Source organism: Motacilla alba, chromosome 4, assembly GCF_015832195.1.
Source record: "Motacilla alba alba isolate MOTALB_02 chromosome 4, Motacilla_alba_V1.0_pri, whole genome shotgun sequence".
NCBI lineage: Eukaryota > Metazoa > Chordata > Aves > Passeriformes > Motacillidae > Motacilla > Motacilla alba.
This window is the reverse complement of record NC_052019.1, coordinates 52,998,375-53,020,392: the sequence shown is the minus strand read 5'-3', so window position 1 is coordinate 53,020,392 and position 22,018 is coordinate 52,998,375. Positions and strand designations below refer to the sequence as shown.

The window sequence follows — 22,018 nt, the reverse complement described above, 5'->3', positions numbered from 1 at the left end:
AGCAAAATTTTTCTACATTTCCAGAAAGAAAATGGGTTTGCCTTGCACTGCGACACTTTAAATCAAGAAAAGCCAATATTTAGAAGTGATAGGAAATACAATATTGAGAAGATCGCTAGAAGACTGCAAGGAGATTGAAAATCCTGGTTTAAATTAAGAATTTTGGTATCATCTCCTGCCATTGAAGTTTTCAGCCTTGAAAGTTCACTCCTTTCGCACAGGTTCAAAACTTGTTCCATGAGAAGCTCAGATCCTCATGTAACTGCAGCCTCCAGAATCTCTCCAGAGAGCCTCACACATCAGAGGAGGGTGGCATGGGAAGCAACCACAGGAGGGCTGGATGAGAGCCTGAATGTCCATCCCCTCCACACTCTTCTCTCATATCATCCTGCCCCTCTATTTCCCCACTCACCCTTCCAAGCATGCTCCCTGCTGCAGACAGGCCCTCGGGGAGCAGCAGGGGCTGCAAAGACAGGCTCTCTCCCTGCACACCTCCTCCCAGGGCTACAGCACCTGATAAAAAGGCTTTCTTTGGCGAGGCACGTAAGCACGCAAAAGCCCCTGCTGAACACGGCTTGCTGCAGAGCACTGCAAAGAGCCCATCAGTCTTTCTCCTCCAAGGTGAAAGGGAAGGATAAATGGCTTTATGAAAACACCTAAATCAAACAACAACTACACGGACTGGCAGCCAGCTGCAACAGTTGCATAAGCTACAGCTATATTCCTTGTATCCTGGGCCACCCTCGAGGGGAGGCAACATGAGGGTAAAACCCACAAGGATATACCTTTTTTTTGTTTAACTGCATGTTTATTATGTTTAGCCTCATTATGTATCAGCAGTTTTTTCTTACTCCAGTGGCTGACCCTGAAAGTAATTTTTAAGGAAATGCAGCCTGACTTGAAGGGTAAGCCATGTTTCAGGAGGAAGTCTGCATGCACACTCCTGACACATGCACATGAGAGGAAACCAACAACCTGCTGTCCACATCAGGCAGGTGACTCCACACAGCTCACTGCCACTGCTTATTTTTCTTCAGCTTACTTTTGCATAAAAACAAGGCGTGGTTTTTGAGGAATGTGAACAGGAGGGTCATACGGACCTCTCAAACACCACTTTTGTATTTGGTGTTGAAAGCAATAGAATTTCTAACAACCAATGGGAATTTCGCTCCTTACCTATCCTGCTATCTTTCTGATAAAAGCATGGTGAAATCTAACCCCTCATTAATGCATATTATGCAGCTGACTGCATTTGAATGTTGACAGCTGACAAACAAAAGCCCTTCGTGAGCTTTCTGTGAGAGCAATTTAGCAGTGACCAACAACAAATATATTTTTCATAACAGCAATGCCAACATGACTTCATAAAGCAGAGTGATCATCTTCAGCGATGAAAGCATAATGCTGGCTTGCTGCCCATGCAATTCTTGCAATTCTTCTTTGTTGCCCAGACAACTTGCAACAACCAGGATGATGTGGTTTACATGGACATCGATCCACTGGAAGCTGGATGAACACCAAAATCACATTTCTGTGGTCAGGAAAACATAGCCACTGCTGAGTAGGTGTGTCTTGGAAAGGGTGTCTTCTAGGGACAAAGGCTGTTATGCACCTCTAACATGCCTTCAGGTCCTCAAAAGGAAGTTTACTGAATTTCATTATGACTTACTTAAGAGCATTCCCCCCAGTGCACTGAATACAAAACATTTATCTTGTGGCTGAAGCATCCACAGGAGCAGTTACCACCCCAGACAATCAGGTCTGATTTGCTGCTGAATAACCATATTATCAGAGTCCAGAGAAATGTATTGTAGCAGCACTTCTTATTTTAAAACCAACTTTGCAAGTAAGGAAATTCTGCCTTGGAAGAGCTGACAGCAGGATCAATGTATTTTGCATAAGGTAAAACCCTCAAATTATAACATTTAATTCTCATGCACAGTCTGAAAAAATTAAGTTCTCCTCATATATCATATTATTTTAATGAAGATGGTGGGCTCAGTATTAGAGAGGGGAATAGATCTTTACATAACAGGCACCTGGCAAGGGACATACCCATTGTCATTTACAGGCGTTATCCTAACGGAAAAGAACTACTTCAAATGGCATGTAATTAGAGAAGAAGGATGCAGTGCCTACCCAGTCATTACTGTAACAGAAATTTGCTGTACTGTGTGATTAACCTAAGAAAGGCATGATGATGATCTCACCATGTCTGCTCTTACCTCCTGGCTATCACAAAACACAACTCATGTGAATAGAGAGGCTGGCAGCTGAAACAGCTATCACCGTGGGTTTTTTTTTTAAAAAAAAAACACCCAACAGTTAAAAATATCTTGCCTTCTTCCTGCTGCCACCTCAGCAGTTGCTTCCTGTTTTTTCACGTTGTCACTTTGCTCTGCTGCTGGCTGTCATTGACAGTAAGAGCAGCAAAAAGAACAAAATAATCTCCTTAGCAAACTGCCTCCTGCTAAACACCTTCTCAAAAAACCCACAAGAGGAAGTGCCATGTGCTGGGCCACTTTTTGTCTGATGTATTGAGGCTCTGCAGGAAACCAAATGGCTGCAGGTTGGAGGCCTTCGGTGTTCAGGGATAAAATCTGAGCAATTCTGCAGTGTCTTTACAATGCTGGTAAATGCTCTTTTGAGGGCAATGACTCAAACCTGCGTGTCCAGCTAAGGACTCTAAGCTGCTCACCTCAGTCACTCAAGCTTATGATGGGACTTCACTGAGACCATTACATGAAAAGCTGCCATCTCAGCCTCTTCTTTTTCTTTTCTCGAGGCTGTACATTTTATTGTGTTGAACCCTGACCCTAATGGAACTGGACCACACCAGGACCTCATTCATTATTTGTATAACTGATGAAGAACTGCATGTGGGATGTGGGGGAACCAACTCTTGTCATGTACTGCAGATAATCAGTGAGACCACTTGTTCTTTATGTCCAGAAATGATGGAACAGCCTAACGGCATACAAAGCACTAGAGGTGGGTGATGCCTTCCAGTCACCTGATTCTAATGAAGGTCAATGCCAGATGGGAAAATGGTGGTAAAATATTACAACCATAAACCACTGCAGGTTTTCTTTGGTCTCCATCCAGAGCTGACAGAAGATGTTGAAAGATGCATGTGAGTAACCTTCCAGATGACAGCGACTGCCACTATGGCAGAACTGATCAGGAAAAATTGAGAGAAACTGATTGCTCTTGAGCAAAAGGCAGTTCTGGCACTGATACCAACTCAGCATTGCTGAAAATCAACTCCCAAACCTTGCATCACTAACTTTGGGTCCTGAAATTCACTATGTAGCCAGAGAGTTCTCTGGGACAAAAAGAGGCTCTTAAATCTTCTCCATCCTGCACTTAGATGTGCTTGAACAAAGAGACTGCCATGTTTCCTCCACGTGAAGCAGCCAACTCAGTCACCAAGTCATTCTCTCAATATCTCCATCTTCCCACAGCAAAGAAAAACACCAAACAGCTGTGCTCTATGATGGCTTATTTTAGGAACAACTCATTATTTGCAGTCTATCCCACAGGTGTTTGATGGCAATAACTTTTTTAAGTTGCCCTTGCAGGGAGCCCAGGGGTGTAAAAATCTCTTATGCTAACAATTGCAGGAACCATCCTCACTTCTGTTAGAATTGTTTCCTAACAATGGCTTATACAAAACATGTATTTTTATCCCTAAATTCAATGTGCTTCTATCCTTCTAGCCCCAAGAGGGGGGGCTAAGGTATCCAACTGTCTGACACATTTTATACTGTGATTCAAATATGATTTTCACAGGCTTAAGAATAATTACATTCTCCTCTTCTGAATTTTAAAAAATCTCAGTGCTTTTAAAACAAATCCTTATTTAGTGTCTGACCTGGGAAGTCCCATCTGTGTTGGAACCAAACTAAGCCCAGGACCTCTTCCTCAAGACAGACAATATTTAACAGGTAGCAGTGCAAAATCTGGAGACTAGTTCAATAAAACAGGCTGGAAACAGAGACACAGAAGGTGTTGTAAGCCAAAGCTTTGCCCACTGCACTATGGCACAGCCATATCCATACCCTCAACCTCTGCCTTATCCATATCACGCTTATGGTCCAGCCCACACCCTGGAATTGCAAGGCTTAAGTGACATCCCCACTTCTGCCAAAGGCTGGCATCTTCTAAGTCAGAGTTCAAGGTTTACACTGAGCCTATTGCTGGGCACACCTCCTTATTTCTTCTGCATTTAGGACAGGGGAATTCACATTTACATTTATCAGGTGACTGAAGCAATGCATGCAGTGATGAAGGCACTGGTAAAAAACATTGACTTTGACTTGGATCACTGTCCCTCAGGATGATTGCCAAATTGGTTAATGAGAATAATTAGCATTAATTAAAATGACAGCTCAAAGGAGTTATATCACTTCTGAGTTCAACTGAGTCTCAGGTTTACAGGAGCTGGCTGCCTCAACCACCTGGCCAAGCCCAAAGCAGACATCCCCATGGGCAGTGTGACTGGCACTCACCTGGCAGCTATCACTCCAGCTCCCCTTCCAGCTTCTCACACTACACACTGCAAGCAAATCATGCCCCAAGCATTCAAAAAAAATAAAAATATATAAAAAAAAATTGATGTGGCACTCCCCAAGCAATTACTAAGTTTATCACCTAATACCCAGCACCTCCCAACAGGCTGCACTGCTTTTTACTCCTCTTAGGAGCAGTTTTAGCTGCCCTTGCTCAAGCTGCCAGCATATTTAACCTGCAGATCTTAGAAGTGATCTAAGGTCAAGCTGTACCTTGCTAGAGCACAGCTGTGAGAGAGCAGGGCTGTGGGATAGCTTTGTTCTTGTTTCTAAGTCAGCTGGAGTGGAAGCCAGCAGGGTGTGAAAAAGGATCATTCACGGCTTAGGGTTTAATTACTGGACTGGCATTGAACATCAATGCCCCATGCACAGAGGCACACTTGAAAGAGTGAGAAAACACATGGCAGCCTTAGAGCCAGTATGAAAATCCAGACAAGATGGTTTATTTCCACATAGGACCTTCTTGAAGACAAGTACTAGATACTTCAACCAGTCATCTGACAGCTGTGAGTGCACAGCAGCCTTCCAACCACAATTTATTTTTATTGACATCCTGTTTATGGATACAATTTGAACTACCACAAACTATGCATACTTACATGATTGAAGACAGACATACACATAAAATCTGATATATGCTAACAAAGACAGTAATCTAGCCTAATCTGGGTAATTAAAGTTGGGCATTGAAATCAAAGATGCTCAAAAGTGCTGAATAATCAGAAATACCAGTAAAGCCACTAGGTTTTCAAAGTTGCTCAATATTTTTGAAAATACAATTTTTTTATTCCTGTTCTTATTCAAGAAATGCCAGAAGGTTCTAACATACTCTGCCTTTTTGCTGGATGCTACATGTGAGCATAGAGATAGTAAGCATTCATCACTTAAGCAGAAAAGATACAGAGCAAAGGTAGGAACCTCTACTTTTTCTGCCTCTTCAGTACAATCTAACGCAGATGAAGATCGCAGGCTATGCAATAGCCAGTGTCTAATGGCAGTGATTTAACCACAGAACACCTTTCTTCTACATCTCATCATCTACTACTAAAAGCTGTGCAATCATGAGCCCAGCAATTTGGGCTTCAGTGATCCACCTCTGCAACATTACCGAAAAAATATTCAAATGAGTTCCTTCCCTTCCTAGATTCAAGTCCTGAATCTACAAAGAGGGAAAGAGACCTCTGCTAAACAAAAGGCAGAAAACAAACCAAGTGTACAGAATATGCTGCTGCTAGCATTTGCAAAGGAAAAAACCAAGCCCCAGAAAACCACCACCTTAAAGCTGAATAAGCAAAGGATGTTACAGACCCAGGAAAAGTACTTGCACATACTCCACCCAAGAAAAACACTTGCAACGACTGCAGATTCATAAGTGTTCATACAAGGAGGTAAGCACTTCTGGAAAGGGCTCTCTTATTGCTCTTGCTCTTCAGAAAGCTCAGGCAGGGCATGGGATCAGATGGGGTATGAACACATGACAAGAGAGAATAGGACATCCAGTGTAAACAGGGCAGCAGTCAATGAGATACAGAGCCAGCAACTCAATAATCTTTTCATCTTACAGATGAGCTGCTTCTCTTGCAGAGAGCAAGGCTGGCAATTTGTTCTGAAACACCTCTCCTATGAACCCATAGCCTGTGTGCCAGAGCAAGAGAACTCAGAGCAGACCAAGAACAAATGGAATCAGTATGTGGACAGAGGCAGATTGTGTCAGAGGATCAAGTAATGCCAGGCTACAGAGCTGGGAAACTAAGTGCAATTTATCAACTTGGCTGTCACTAAGGTGGGAAGCCTTGTCCTCCACCCCTTGGTCAGCACGGTCCAGTTAATTACTGTAGCTTCATTTTCACTATCTCAGCTCTCTTCACTCTGGTCCCTCATCTATTTATTAACAATCCTGAGCCACGGGTGTGGGCAGCCACAGGAAAACTGTTAGGTTTGTTTTACTCCAAGTCAAGAGGAGAAACACATTTTTGCAAATGCAGACTGCCATGTGAGGTGGCTCGAGAGAGACAGATGTCTGATTAGCACTGCAGATGGGCTGAAAAATCCCCCATCACCACTTCAAAACTCTCACCCTTTTCCTTTTCCAGAAGGACTGAAAATGTGCTCTTTTCCCCTCGTGTGGCAGCTTTGCCTTATTTTAATGGAGAAACTGCAACACCTAGAAATTCATTAAGCTCCTGGCTTTCTCTCTGGGCAGCAACTAGATGAAATGGCTCAGCTGTTGAATTTCAAGGTTAGCATGCCTCAGTCCTAAGTTTCTCTCACAAAACTAGAGGGTTAATGCTGACCTTTGGGGAAGATCAGCCTTCTCCTATACAAATTCAGTGACTTCATTCCATTTATGAGGCTGGCATACCTCTACAACTGCTGAGTGAGTTCTCTCTGGGTAAGAAGGCAGGGGGAGATAAGGGGTGAAAGGGAGACCTGCTCTTTCAGAAAAAAATGAAGATGTGCAGAGGAAAGTAAGTTGGTTGGTCCCTGTGATAAGAGAAATTCTTTGGCCCTCTGCCTCCTGGACCTAGGCTTGAATGCTCTTCCAGCACTGATTCCCCATCTGTCTCCTACTGTGTGCTCCTTGCCAGACCATTTCACAGCTTCATATCGCTCAAGGCCAGGAAACTGTTCATAAATGGTTATTTTAAAATTGCCTTTTGTACCATGGTATGGCATCATTTTTGAAAGACGGTTTTAAGTATTTGTGATGTTGACCATGTTCCTATCTCTTGCTGCCTCATGTTGCATGTTCAAGTTGAAAAGTGTAAACATTGCTTTGTCTTTCTAAGCCTCTGATGAGCATTTATCCCCATTTTCTGGGTTTTTTTTGGTAAAGTATTAGGTCTCTCTTAATGGTTGACCAATGTCAAACACAATTCAAAAGGCTGCTCTCTGATCATTCAGAAAGTATTTTTCTGCGTATATGGACTCAGAAAAAAGAAACCAAAACCAAAAAAAATCAACACCAAAAACCTTCATACAAACAAAAAAAAAACCCAAATAGACTTAACTAAAAAAAAAAAAAAAGTGTATATGCATAAAAAAATCAACACCAAAAACCTTCATACAAACAAAAAAAAACCCCAAATAGACTTAACTAAAAAAAAAAAAAAAAAGTGTATATGCATAAGGGGGAAAAGCCCATTTTCCCAAAGACTGCCCTCTTTTCAGTCACAAACAGAAAATCCTCTCTCAAAACAGAATTAGTCATTAAGCATATATAACCAATTAACACTTAAAAGTTTCAACAGTGAAGAATTTAACATCAAGATTAGGTGACCTCAAGATATTTATCCCAGCTAAATTCTGGTTCTGGAGGTCAGCTCAGAAGCCCATGAATGAAATTCCCCATGCAACACACAAATGTTGATCCTACATTATTAATTCAAAGGGCAATGTATATTTTCATGTGCATTTCTTCTTCAAAATGCTCTCCAAATGCAAGCTAGCAGGTTTACCCCAAAACACATTTAACTGGGTCTTTAATGCTGCAAAGGAGTCACCATATGGTCTACTAGAAAACAGACACTTTTCATTCATCTCTACCTCATTTGCCCTACATTCATTATGAATCAGCCATCTAAGACAGGATGACTGAGGGGATGATGTGGTTTGGCTTCCTGTCAGAATGGCAACTATGGTATCTGGAACAATTTCATATTAATTTAGTATCTCTGGTTAGGTACCTCTGGTAAAAGGCCAGATTTACCTCCTGTAAGCGACAAAGGAATTACAGCCTTTAACTTTGCAAGGTCAAATTTCACCCATCTAATTAAGTTTCCTGCTCTGAGCAGCATGTTAGCTACTGACTTTGATATGATTTTTACAATAACAGGTGTGGCTCTGATTGCCAACAAGTTGAACTCATGTGGTCATTAAAGATTAATTTTGATTGCTGAAGTCAAGATTATAGATCACATTGAAAAAGAAGAAGGGTTTCAACAGACAAGTGAGACAAAATGAGACAAACTGAGGTGAGTAGGTGGCATTCATTAGTCACTAGAAGGCAGGCTCTGCTCCTGGAGGAACCACCACCACATGAATTGTCCTGGAGCATCCACAGAGACGGAACTGATGAGTAACAGCAAATAACAGTTCTTACAGAGCTCCGTTCTTGGGATCAAAATATTACAGGCATAAAGTAATTGAAGCTTGCTTTCCTGGTACGTACTTAAGGAAGCTATTATTAGCTTTGCTGTCCTTTTACTTAATTTTCCTCTCCTAAGGCTTTTTAAGGAACGGCTCAGACATTGTGTGGGTTCTCTCCCTGTCATCTACATGTTTGAGCTGGCTGCTGGTAGGAAGGTCTGCTCATATTCCTGCAGGCATGCCAATCTGGATACAACAAACACATACAAATAGTCTGCATGCAGGAATCTGGTGGAAAAAGAATTAAGAAAAAAAACCAAACCAAAACCCATCCCCAAACAAACAACAAAAATACACCCTGAAACCCCAGGGTGCTATTTCATGAACACCTTCAGTCTACTCCTCTTCTTATTAGGGAGTAAGTGTGCGTGTGCTTATTGTCCATCTCTTTGGCAAGCATCCTGCTACCTTTGTGTCCCCTCCAGCATGGAAAACTGTAATTCTAAAATAGGTCATTTTATTATGAAAATTTGTTTTCCAAGCAATATTCCCTTGAGGGGACTATTCCCTCCATATTAAGAGCATCTTTTGAACTGGATAAATACTGTTCTCCCATTTCCCAATATCAACTCACATGTTTATGTGATAATGGCTGAGCATGGTCCAGCTGGAAGCAATTCTCAAATAGACCATTTAATAGAAGAGTATTTCTGAGGGAAAGCTCCCAGGCTTTATGATAGGGTATTATCTGCTTTTATTGCACTGTGGCCCCATGACCTGAGGTTTGAATTGTTCCTTTTAAGTTGATGCGTACCCTGAACCCAGAGAGGAAGTCAAAACCCCTTTTCTCACCAAAGAAAAGACCATATCTGAGTTTCTATGCCTGCTTCATGCAGGAGGAAACTGCTTGTCCCTTCCCCTTCCTAGGCATCAAGCTAATTGAGACTCAAAACAATCAATAAAGGCTGGATTAATTCCTGAGTGCCAAAAGCACACGCAGCTAAATTAATGAAGCTAATCCTTTTGTAGTACCCATTTGTTAAAACTTCTCTGCAGCTCCTGATGCAGCTTGCTTGACTTCTCAGGAAATGAATGAACCACTCTTATTCCTCAGTCATAGTTCACAGTGCATCCTCATGCATTTTTAGCACCACTAGCACATGGCCAAAACCACGGGCTGAATTCAGCTGATGAACCCTGTGTTCACAGGCATGGGGTAACAGCACAGGTTCTGCACAGTCCCAACCTGAAGCCATCACATGTAGTGACGACTTCCAAGTCTAAGCAGCTCTTGGCTGAGGTAGGTGAGAGCACATTTGCAGTTACTAATGCTCTCACCTATGGCATGAACAGGCTTATTTGAAGAATGGGGCAGCAGACAGGGACCTGAAAGCCTGGTCACTTTATCCTGCCATTCATGCACTCGAGGTGACTCCTTGAAACACTTCTTACCCTTTCTGTGAAAATGCCTTGGATGCTGCAACTAAGAATTGTCAAATGTTACCACAGCTGACTTTGTAGATGGGATACCTGTCCCTATGGACAGCTGGAAACTGATGCTATTTTATGGAGTACAGCAGATCTTGTAAGGCTACTGCTTAGCTTGAGAAATCTGGGTCTTCAAACTCATGCAGACCTTCATAGCAGCTTTTAACAGATACTCCCTAACTATTAACCTCAAGGGCAAGATTACCATTTTAATTTTAATTAACATGGAGAGGCTGTGGTGTGCAGCAGTGTTATAAAAAGTTCTGAAATGCCAGCCTGCCTGAGTGGAATAATTCTGTCATCTTGTTTCCACACAGTTCTTCTCAAGACTATCATCTTTCTGACAAGTATTTTATCACTATTACTTCTACCCCTTACTCCACTCCCCAGCATGCTTATTATATTCCATAATTTTCTTAATGAGTCATCTCAACCTTAATCTTTCAATTGTGTGAAGTTTTTCATGAAACTGAAACTTCAGAGGAAGGAGAGTGACTGTAAGGAAAGTGACCCTTTAGTTTGTTAAATACTGAAGTGTGATTATCCTTCAGCATTTTCTAGCCAAAGGGCTGACTAAGACAACCAGACTGCTTCTAGGAGAGCTGAGCTGAGAAGATTTAGGCGACTTTTACACCTCTCCACTTTCTGAAGTTGGGATCTGGTGATATCTGACTCATTCCTCAGTGCTCAAAGGCCATCTTAGAAGCTGCTCTGAATTGGAGCTCCAGTAGTGTAAGAAAAAAGGGACTTGGTCAAATGCAACAGTGCCCTGTCCACATCACCTCCTCTGCTGGAAAATTTCTTACCTGCTTTGTTATACCACCTTCACAGACCTAATCTGTTATTTGACCCTGTTTTTGGCAAAACTCCACAGAGTCCTGGGGCCTCTGGAAGGGAAGGGACTGTTCTCTAAGCACGCAGCAGACACACTACTTTCTGGATTAAGATCTCACTGGCAATACATTGAAGGTAAAGCACTAGTCCTTGCACTACAAAACATTTCACAGATTCTTTACTTTGACAAAATGACTGCCCACAAATAGAAAATAACTTTCAGCCAGGCTTGCTCTAGGTTAAGAGACTCTGCTCACCCCAAAACTGGCAAACATCACATTTCCCTGAGCAGAGAAACCACGTGCCAGCTGTACTTGCTACCAAGAGGAACACTCATCTCTTCCCAAAACCTTGTAAAATCAGATTAGTAAGCAGTCTACTGTTCTTTTCCTTCTCTGTTTCACCCAGGAAAGAAAAAAATCCATCCATCTGAAAATTATGCCTAACCACATTTTTTTTTTCCACATAAATGTTAATGAATTGATTCCTGTTTATGCAAATTTAAGGTAAACATCAGATCCTTTGTTATCGCATACTGCAAGTTCCCACTGTTTCCATGATAACATCTTGACTGATTTTCTCAGCCTTCTAGTGATTATTTCATGCATGTAAAGAGGGGTCCTGGAGTCACCAGAAAATTCCTGAATTAATTCTTCACCGACTTCACTGTCATCATTTGAGATAAGCCATTGCTTTTTATAGTATCCTTTTCAGATTAGTCATAATGCAGCATAGTATTCATGGCCTCTGTTTCAATCTGTTGGGCTTTTGCATGAAGAATATTAAAAATAATTGCACATCTTGTTGTTTCATTTTGCCTTTTTTCTTGACTTCCCTTTTAAAAACTGAACTTTACTTGTTTGCACATTAGTGTCACTGGGAAAGAAGATTTTCACTATTAGAATGCAGTCTGGGATTCCAACTGCAGTAGCCAATATTTGTTCAATGTTCTCCATAAGAAGCAGGAAGGCACATGTGCATCTAGAAAGCCATCCCGTTCATCCAGATAGAAATGCCAACTGGTGATAATTGCATGATGACTTTGAAGAGCTGACAATATTAATTATCATCACTGAACTACAGGAGAATCTCAGGATAGAGGTGTCACTGTGAGAATTCAAGCAAACATTGATTACTTCTCAATATTTTTAGAAACGCCTTGTCCATTTAGCAGGGAAAAAAAAAAACCCAACAGACCAAAAACAAAACAGAAAAAGGGGAAATAAGTTGGATCTGTCTTTCCAAAGCTGAATGTTTGGTCACTATGTTCTGCTTATATTTGGTATATGTTTTCTTCAGAAAGTAAGAGTACCCCTGGTTGCAGGCTCTCTAGACAACCTTTCCTGCGGTAGTCACTTCAGTCCTGACCTGTGCTTTAGTTCATAGCTGTAGCTAAGTGGAGCACCAACATAACTCTTGCCAGAATCATCCAGACTACCAAAGCCTCAGGGAACACTGCTCTTCCCCCAGCTTGTGTGTGCATTAATGTACAGGCACACAAATGGGAGGGGGTGTGTTAGTACTACGTAACCACGATCAATCCACAGATTATGTGAATGCTTTTCAACTTAGCAATGCTGCCGCTTCCTGGATCAGGAGGTCACCAGACCACAGTGAAGATTCCTGTCTAGCAATGTGCTTCATATCTGTTTTATCATAGTTGAATTTGACTATGAGGGTTGCCTGAGAGGGACATGATAAATATCTCAGAACACATACTTCTTATGATCCTCTTCTAAAAAACTTCTCCCCCACTCCCTCAGCATAATATTTCTTCTCCAAAGCTAGACAACAGTGATATAAATTAGACTGGAAAATGAATTGTAACCACTTGCCAAGCGATACAAGCTTTCAGTCTCAGCTCAGAGCTGGTCTCCACTATGTTAGCCACAGACACCAGCAGCATGTAGTGATGCTGATAGCACAGATACAAACAGTTTAACGGAGCATTGGCATGTCTCTGTCCCCTTGATTAACTCCGTGCTCTTCTAAAAGAACTACTGACAGAGGGAGGAAATAAGCAAGCTCAACTGTTACTACCACGTTCTACTAATGTATAATAAGTACAGTAAAACAATCACTAGAAGTTACACGCCTTGCTAACAATTACACTCAGAGATATAACAGACACAGACACTTTTCCCTGTATAATTTAATAGATACTGTATCTTCCTGGATGTCTGGCTGATACTGGCTGTGGTAACAGCTTCCATACCTGCCACCAAGCTTTCTTACACAGGATCACGGATTTAGAGGCATGGGGGAGATGAGGGGAAAGAATTGAATCTGCCCTCTGTGAACACACCTTTAGCACTCTTTTACCACAATGCATGGTAATATTTGTCATTGTTGGCATTCTTCCCTCCACTTAATTATTCTCATCAAGTGCACCACTTGTGCACTTGTCCACTGCTGACAGAGGACAAATAGGTGCAAAATGCTATTATGCTGGTTCCCAGTCGTTCCTACTCAAGTGCCCACCTTTTTCTTTGCCTTTCTCCCCCACAGCCTGCATGGAGCTGCAGGTGTTGGCACTGCATTTTCTTCCCTATTTACTCAGCAGCATGCTGACACCTCAACCCTCTAGGATCTGCTGCCAATTTACAAATGTGAGCTCCTAGCCACAGACTCCCAAGAGACAAATAACTCGATGTTAATAAGTAACTGATCATGTGTGATTAAATTTTTAATCGGTACTAGTCTTTGTTTCTATAGAACTGTTACTGAGTTCAAAGTTCATATATATAATAAAAGATATATGTATACCTTTTCTGTTTTTACTATTTGCAAAATAAACTGTATTTACATATACTTTCAAAAACTTTTCCTATAGGACAGTGACTTAATTTCGTTCAGATTATGCCCAGAACTTGCTTTCCCCTAGTCAAATTATCGATCTTTTTTTTTTTTTGTTCTGACTCTCAAGAAGGCAATGTTTACCTAAATTAGATAACATCAGGTCTTAATCCAGTATAGCTCCTAAATCCACAAAGGCAGCAGATTCAGCCTGTATTCTAACTCTGCTTTTAGTGTGGGAGTTATAAATTAAGAAATTATGTGCTGCTGGAGCAGAATTCTCAGTTAGGAAATTTTGTTCTGACTGTAGCTGTGAGACTACAAGCAGATTGCTTGTACTCCTACAGCAGTGAGGATTTCACAAACTGGAGGCAGGATGTTGTTCCCCTTAGCTTTGGCTGAGTCTGACAGAGGGAGTTTATGGTCTTAAAAATAACAGTGTCAGTAACAGTTTCAGGACCCAAATCTGAGAAATTTTACCACTGCCATAGTATGTTGCTAGTGAAATCTGTCTAACCTAGTGCTTGCTGGACAGTCTTCAGCAAGCCTGAGACTCAAAAATACTATCTTCTGTGTGTTTACAATTAATTAACAGCCTGTAAAATTAATTACCAGCCACTATTCATACTGCTGGGCTGACTCTGGATGGGCTTCATAATTCAGAAATGTGTAATTTTTGCGACCAGCCACCCCAAGGAAACACACACATATTCTTCTGACTGCAAAAGGAGTTGAAGGAAAGGTGCAACCATGAGAAGGGAAAGCATATGTTGAAAAAACTCAGAGATATTAGCCCAATCTGGGGGACAGAAGTCGAGTTTGAATGGGTGAGGGAAAGATACCTCTCAGGTAGTGACATTTCAGAATTTTGTATTAGGGAGATATACAATTGGACAAACTCTTGAGAAACAATTCCTAAGATGCTGACACCAGCTTGTAGAAAATTCAGCAAAATTATGGAGCTCTATTCAATCAGATATGATATCTGAGCTCTGTGATGATTTTTCAGACTGTTTATATTTAGTGCATCACTGTCTATACTTCATGAAATCTTATGAATAGACATTTTCTGGGACTTGTAAAAAAAAAAAATCTTCATGACATTTCAATAACACTCTTTGTCCTGACATTTGAGTCGTTACACAATCAGAATATACTTTTCTTAATTTTAACACTTTGAAGACAACTGGGTCATTCTAGAGGCTGAAACCTGCTATCATTATTCGTGCAAACAAACCTTACTCACAGGCACTATCACATCACTTACTCCATGGGCTGGTCTGCACGTAAAGACCTTTAATTTCCAGACCTCTTACACCACCCTCCCTCACTGCGTATTAAGCTCAAAGATAGGGCAAGTCAAGGTGGTTACAAACACACAACCCCCCCCCCCCCCCCGCCCCCGAAATAAAAAACAACCTCAACCCAAACAAAAAAATTAGTTAATTTCAAAGAACTTTGTTTTGTACCATCTCCCACAGAAGATGCCCCTTCAGCCTACTCAATCTCATCATTTTGTTGAGATTCAAGATGCTACCCACCTACATGCTGCTGGAAAAAATGACAATATTCTGTCAAAGCCACCTAACCTCTGGCCCATACTCTCAGATATTGTGCTTTCTAGATAGCTGAAAGTCCAGGCTTAAGCACACTTCAGAGCAAGTAAAACTCACAACATTCAGGTTAAAGACTCGCAAAATAAGGACACTGTGTATGTCAGCCTAGACATCAGAGGCAGTGGTGGGATTTACAGCTCTTTAAGACAGGAAAGCAATTCTCTTTTTCTCTCACCAACACTTGGAGGCACAGCTGAACAAGAGCAGCTACAAAAGCAATTCACTGTAATGGGCACTTTCAGTTTGCAGTTTATATATTACCCAGAGTAACTTCTTAGTACCTTTTACTCCAAGGGACCTTAAACTTATTTGAAGTTGGCTGGGGGAGAAGACAGACCTTTAGGAGGGAGATCCTGGGAAAAGAAGCCCTTCTGACTTCTAGAGGACACCAGAGGTGTATTGTGATTCCTGAGCTGCAGACTCAGTGCAGACATGAACTGAGGAGGGAAAAAGCTCTAATATAGGCAGAGCCAAAGGTATAAATGTAGAAATCTTTAATTCAAATGCTCCTGACAACAAGCTTCTGAGAAAACCTTGGCTTCCAAAGAAGTGCAGAGATCACTGCCTGTAACTAACGGGACAGAAGTTCCCACCATGTAGTCGTGGGAAAGAAAAGTTTGTACCATTGGGTGAATAGACAGGGGAATACTGAGCACGAGGTTATTATCTCCACACGTGACATTAACAAGGGCCTTCCTGGAACCCGCTGTGCAGCACCGGAGGCCGGCAAGGATGGTGGTGGAGGCTCAGAGAAGAGCAGCCCAGACATTTCTCCTGGGGAGCATCTGCATTCCAGGGAGAGACCAAGAGAGTCAGGTCTATTTATCTCATCAGAGACAATGTTAAGTGGCTATTTAATTACTGCCCTTAAATACTTGAGCAGAGAGAGATGATCTGAAACTAGATAGCTATTTAATCTGACAGGCAAAACATTACAAGATCTAGTAGCTGGAAGATGAAGTCAGAAAAGTTCAAAGGGGAAAAGAGATGCAAACGTTTAACAAAGCAATTAAAAATTGGAGCCAATTATCCAGGAATGTAGTCAATTCCCATCGTTGGAAGTCATTTAATCAAGACTGTTTGAAGAGGCTGGTGGGCCAGACCTTGGAATCACTGGGGAATAGTCTCTGCTTTATATCATGGAAGAGGTTGGGCTACGGGACCATAACAATGTTTAATGGCTAAAAAACCCACCACTGGCATTATTATCTTCCTTGACAAAAGAAGGATGAAGGAATAAAGCATTAATGAAGCCAAGGCCTGTATGGGACACAGAACACAAGCTGAATGTGGACAACACAAGCCACAGACCAGGAGCTGACATCATCAGTAGTTTTGTCACCAACTACAGCAAGAGAAAGAAAAGGCCGCGAGGGATTCGTGCCCAGCCCCAACGCCCTGAGCAAGGCAAGGGACATCACCTGGCCAGTCCTCACGGCCCGATGCTCCCTGACCGTGACATCCCAGCTCGCAACCCTCGCGGACCCTTCCGCTCTCGGCCGAGAGCCGCCACACCACGGTCTGGGGAGCGCCGGGCTCCGCCGACAGCCACCCGGGGTACCCCAGCTCACCCTCACCGCTGCGTCCGCCCGCCTTCGGCACGGGGGACGCTCCTTGGCCACGATCCCCGCTCCGGGCGGCGGCAGGCGGCGGCTGGGGTTAGCCCCGCGGTGGCGGCCGCCTCCGGGGCATCTTCCGCGCTGCGACATCGCGGCCGCGGGCACGTTGCCGTGGCGACCGCGCCGCGCATCCCCCCGGCCCGTCCCGGCGGTGGGGGGCATCTCATCAATATTCCCTCCACCTTTTTTATTTCTTTTCTTAAGTTTTCCGCACTCCCGGACCACGCCCGAGCCAAAGTCGCTTACAAGCGCCGGTAAAAACGAGCAGAGGATGAGAGAGGCGCCCTCGGGGCCGGCCCTGCCTCTCCCACCCGCGGGTGCCCGCTCGGCGGGGCGGCCGCAGCCTCTCTCGCCGCGGAGCGGGGCAGGGCTCAAGGGCTCCTCGGGCACGGCTCGGACCCCCGGGCACGGCTCGGACCCCCGCTGCCGGGCGCGGCCGGCAGGGCGAGGCACGCCCGCCTCGCCCGGCTCCTGCCCGCGCACCCAGCCCGCCGCTCTCGGCGCCGAACGCCGTCGCCGGTGCGTGTGTGCGGGCCGGGTAGGTGCTCACCCAGCCGCTCCGCTCCCCCCGCCCCTTACCTCGGCGGCGGCGCCTGGGAAGCCGCGGGCACACCGCCGCCGCGGGCAGGGATGACCTTGCGGAGAAATCCATCATCCGGGCAGGAAAACAAGCCGTTCCTCGGGGCGTGCGGCGGCGGGAGGGAGGAGGGCTCCGCTTGGGCGGCCCTTCCCGCCGCGGGGGCAGGACGGAGGCGATCCGTGCCGCCACCGACGAGGCGGCGGCGGCGGCGGGGGCGCGGGCAGCGCGGCCGGGCTCCGGCGCCGTCCGCCGAGCTGCGGCTCCCGGGCGGCTCGGGAGGCGGGCAGCGCCGGGACTGCGGCGCCGGGCCGGGCTCCCCCCGCGGCCGCAGCAGAGCGGGGCGGCTGCCGGGCCCCGCCGGCGGGGAGGGAGCGCGGCAGCCCCGGTGCGCTCGGCCCCGCACCCCGCCCCGAGCCCTCCCGAACGCGCAGGGCGCGGACACGTACCTGCTTCCAGGGAGACATTTCCCGCTGACGCCAGCCCCACCCCGGGCCTCTCCTGGCTTTTATAGGGCGGGAGCTGGCGGCTCCTGTCCTCCATCAGCGCATGGGGGTGAGCAGGGGTCCCTCGCAGCCCTCCGGGAGACCTCGGCAGCCGTGCCAGAGCCCTGGGCTCGCTGTGTATTGCCACTTCTGCCGGCCGGCTTCTCTCCGGCTTCTAACCCAAAACTGGGCGCTGAGCTGCTTCACGGCATCAGAGCTAGAACCTCGCACCTCAAACCCGCCAGTTCCATCCACCTGTGCTAGCCGTGCATGTGTCCGCGGAGGAGGCGTTCAGGCAGCGAGGCAGCTCCCGAGCCCTCTGCTTGCGGGGTGGCACAGGTTTGCGCGGGGAATTGCAGTGGATGCAAATGCGGCTCAGCTCTTGTCACGCTTTCAATTTGGGTTGTTGTTTTTGATAGGCAGATTTGGCTTCCTGTGTGAAGCACTGCCCTGTTTGCCTGGGGGAAAAAAAATAGTAGAGTCAAGCGAAAAAGAGAATTTGGGTTGGAAGTCTTAATTATCCGGAAATCTTTGATCTAATTTCTGTTTATTCCCACCACAGTGGAATTTTATCTCTCTCTGCTGCAATCACAGGAAATGGTTCTGCAGTGCCCGGAGACTCAAGTCAAGTACAGGTTTTCAACCGGGAAGGTTTTAACTCCTCTGCAATCCTTTTGGGATGAACAGGAGCAGGATTTAAAAAAAAAAAACCAAACAAACAACCAAAACAAAACTAGGGCAAGCTGTGAAGAGAACTCTGTTGCAATATGGTAAAAAAAAAAAAAAGAACAGGGCATCTAAAAAAATAATTTTTATTGTAGGCATCAGTGAATCATATTCCCTTGATCCTTATGAGTGGACCCATATTTTATTTACTGCTTTAACAAACACTCTCTGCCTCAGTTATTGATCCTAAATCTCCTTGATTCAAGAGTTAAGAGATCATGAAAAACACCTTATACCGTAGCAACCATAGCAAATGTAATTTCTTCCCCCACAGCAGCCACTAAGATTAGCTCATATTTGTGTAGTAGCCATACCCGAATGTGGCTTTCTGACAGTTATTTAAGCATGAAAAATTCAAGATATGTTTTCAATGTTCACCTACAATGACTACTTTTTCTCATATGCCAAAGCCAATCCAGCAGCACTCTTAAAAGCCTGAACAGCCCAAGCATCCATCACTGGAAGGAGATTGGAGAGAGCATCACACTTTATCAGTGAAAGATTTACAGCACTCGCACATCCAAGGCTTCCCAGTAGCTCTTCTTTACTTTGTTCTCTTCACAATCTTGCTACTTCTTCATGGTGCTCTGGAGGGCTGAACAAAGCCTGGTCCTCCCCGTGCCCATGTCTGAATCAGGAGTTCAAGGTCAGCTTGGCAAACTGAATCAGTTCAACTCTTCTTCATTATTCTGCTAAGTGACCTATTTTTAAAGAAACAGTGCCAAACTTCCTAGAATTAATCCTCCTGCCATTAACATTACTGTAGGGGAACTTCCCTTTTTTTGATAAAGAAGGGAAAAGGCTGGATGATGCAATTTCCTTTTGTCAGCAATTACACTTTTATGAGGAGATAGCTGTCAGCACTTACAGTCCTTGCAGCTGCAAGGACTTTGTGGGACCTCACAGGCTATTCAGCAAGGGAAAATTACAATTAGTATTGTTTTCATAAGCCTTCCTAAACATGAGACTCCTTATCTGGATTCTTGAGAGACCTTTCTATTGACAATTCAGCCTTGAAAGTCACAGCAAGAAGAGTTATATGCATTCAGCTGGAAAGACTAGGGAGCTTTTCTATGGGCTAATGTCTCTGAAGCACCTTCAGAGCATGTGGAAGACTCAGTCCCAGAACCTGTGGGAAATTGGCATTCTGGGGCTAAAAAGGAGAGGAACTGGGAGCTTTTATTGGTCCAAGTCCCTGAATGCTCATGCACCTCATAACTAGTGTTCACATATTTTCCTGCTGAGTTCAGATAAACTTTTCTTCTGTCTGTACAGCATTGCTAAGAATCCCTACTCTGCTCTCAAGCAGTCATATCTGAGCACTGGGTCTACTGTTACTATGTCTGATGGACAAGGAATTCCAAGAGAATAGAACACAGTAATATGACTGAAATACTGCTCCTCTGATAATCTCTTTTTCGTGCCCAGTAGGGCATGGATGCTTTAGCCTCCAGATGCAGTGATGATCTGGGAAGCTGATAAGAGGTATTAAAGAGGTCATTGCAGAAGCTGGTTGAGATGATGCACCTTGGGCATGGCCTCTTTGTTTATGAATTCTTCTCACATACCTGTTTTTTCCCCTTTACTCTTCCCTGAACCACAGTCTACCATGTAATGGCTTCATTTGGTACATTAGACAATATTGGTTTTAAAGACCTCTGAAGGATTTTCTAAACCCTGTTATGTGCTCTGAAGTCTGCCAGCCACTGTTCCAATTGTCAAGTCATCACATCTCAACACATCAACGTGTCACCATATCAATGCAAACTAAAGATTTAGATAATTCTGATTTATTTTTCTGAATGTTTGACTCCCTTAATCACCTGTGAGTCATGGCCAATTTGCTACTACTTATCCATCCTTTTTTCTGCTTCAACCTCCAGCTATATGCATTTGGTTTATTTTGACTCTTTGTAGTTGTCAATGCAAAAAGTATTCGTACTGAGGGCAGCACATAGATGGTTGCTTAGCTTTAGGCACTGTACTGAGAACTTTAAATAAAGTCAACATGATTAAAATTAAGTGTGTGCATAGGTCTCAATAATATTGAGAATAATAAAGAGTTCCACCTCTTTAACTGGCTAGTATTGTCTGAGTGAAAGCATAAATGTAACTGCAAAGGGTTTATCTTTTGATATGTGTTAGACCAGAGCTCAGGGCAACAGGAGCCTGGGTTTTTAGGAGCTGTTACAGTCCAATTTGCCATCAGAATAACAGCCACACTTCTGCAGTGCCCTTGACTCTTGTAGTGTATTTTAAAATCTCATCTTCAAAAGAAATTCCTTACTGTAGCTAAAAAAAAAAAAATAGATGTGATGATTTGTCAAAATGAATAGTGGTACAACATGTTGAGAAGATGTGCAGTTGGCCTAAGCTGGTGTGGCTTCATTTACTTCAGTAGTGCTGGGCAAATTTACATTGGTGGGGATTAGGCCTGTTGTTATTGCACTGCTTCTACCATATTTCTTAACATATTTTGATGAGTTTTGATGACATTAATAATAAATTTAAATTGTGTGGAAGCCTTTTTTTCTTTTTTATGCAACATCTTTCATGTCTCCTTTAGGAAGAGGAGTTAAGAATACTTCAAAAAGTAAATAGAAGCATAACTGTTCCCCAGCAAAACTTCATTTGAAGGTAGAGCTGAAAAGGGCAATGAAGAGCAAATTTGTGAATACAGCATTTAGCATTTATGCTTTCGTGAAGGCACTTATAACTTTACTTTCCATTAGTGTGAAAAACAAGTTGAATGGCTGGATGAATATGTTTATTTGGGACCAGGAGCTGAGCCAAAAAAGGTACAGATCCTCTGGTGTGATAGCTGCAGTTGACAGCTGTATCATTAGAGACAAATGTATCAAGAAAGAAAACCCTACCACACACAGGGTGATGTGGTGCATGTGTTTTGTGATCATGCGCTTTCTGTCTGACCAGCAGAGCAGAGTAAATACTCATTCCAGGTGTTACACAGCATCTCCCTCTCTCACACACCTAATGGGCTGTACCAGGCACCTCACAAATGGATGGGCTGTTTGGCCACATAATAACTGTCCTGGATCATTAGACTGGGACTGATAGTACAGTTTATGGCTAGAAATAATGGGTTCCGTTGGTCATATTTAAGAATGTTTCCTTTAAACATTTTGGTCTTTATAAAAATAATAGTAAAAGGGATAGAAAGAAAACGGCATTGAACAAAGAGTATGCCACTGTGAGG

At 43.8% G+C, this 22,018-nt stretch overlaps 1 protein-coding gene across 2 annotated transcripts in view; it reads right to left on the bottom strand.

Annotated features, from left to right (window-relative positions):
• The window catches only part of GPRIN3 (GPRIN family member 3), a 33,280-nt gene extending 14,635 nt beyond the window's left edge, over positions 1–18,645 (bottom strand). Inside the window, exon 1 of one of the 2 annotated variants that reach the window (XM_038135210.1) lies at positions 18,040–18,645. The gene's annotated coding sequence lies outside the window, so the exon portion shown is untranslated. Of the gene's footprint in view, positions 1–17,592; positions 17,858–18,039 lie in introns of those variants that run through there. The other variant, XM_038135211.1, reaches the window with a different exon arrangement.
• Positions 18,646–22,018: the final 3,373 nt, after the last annotated feature.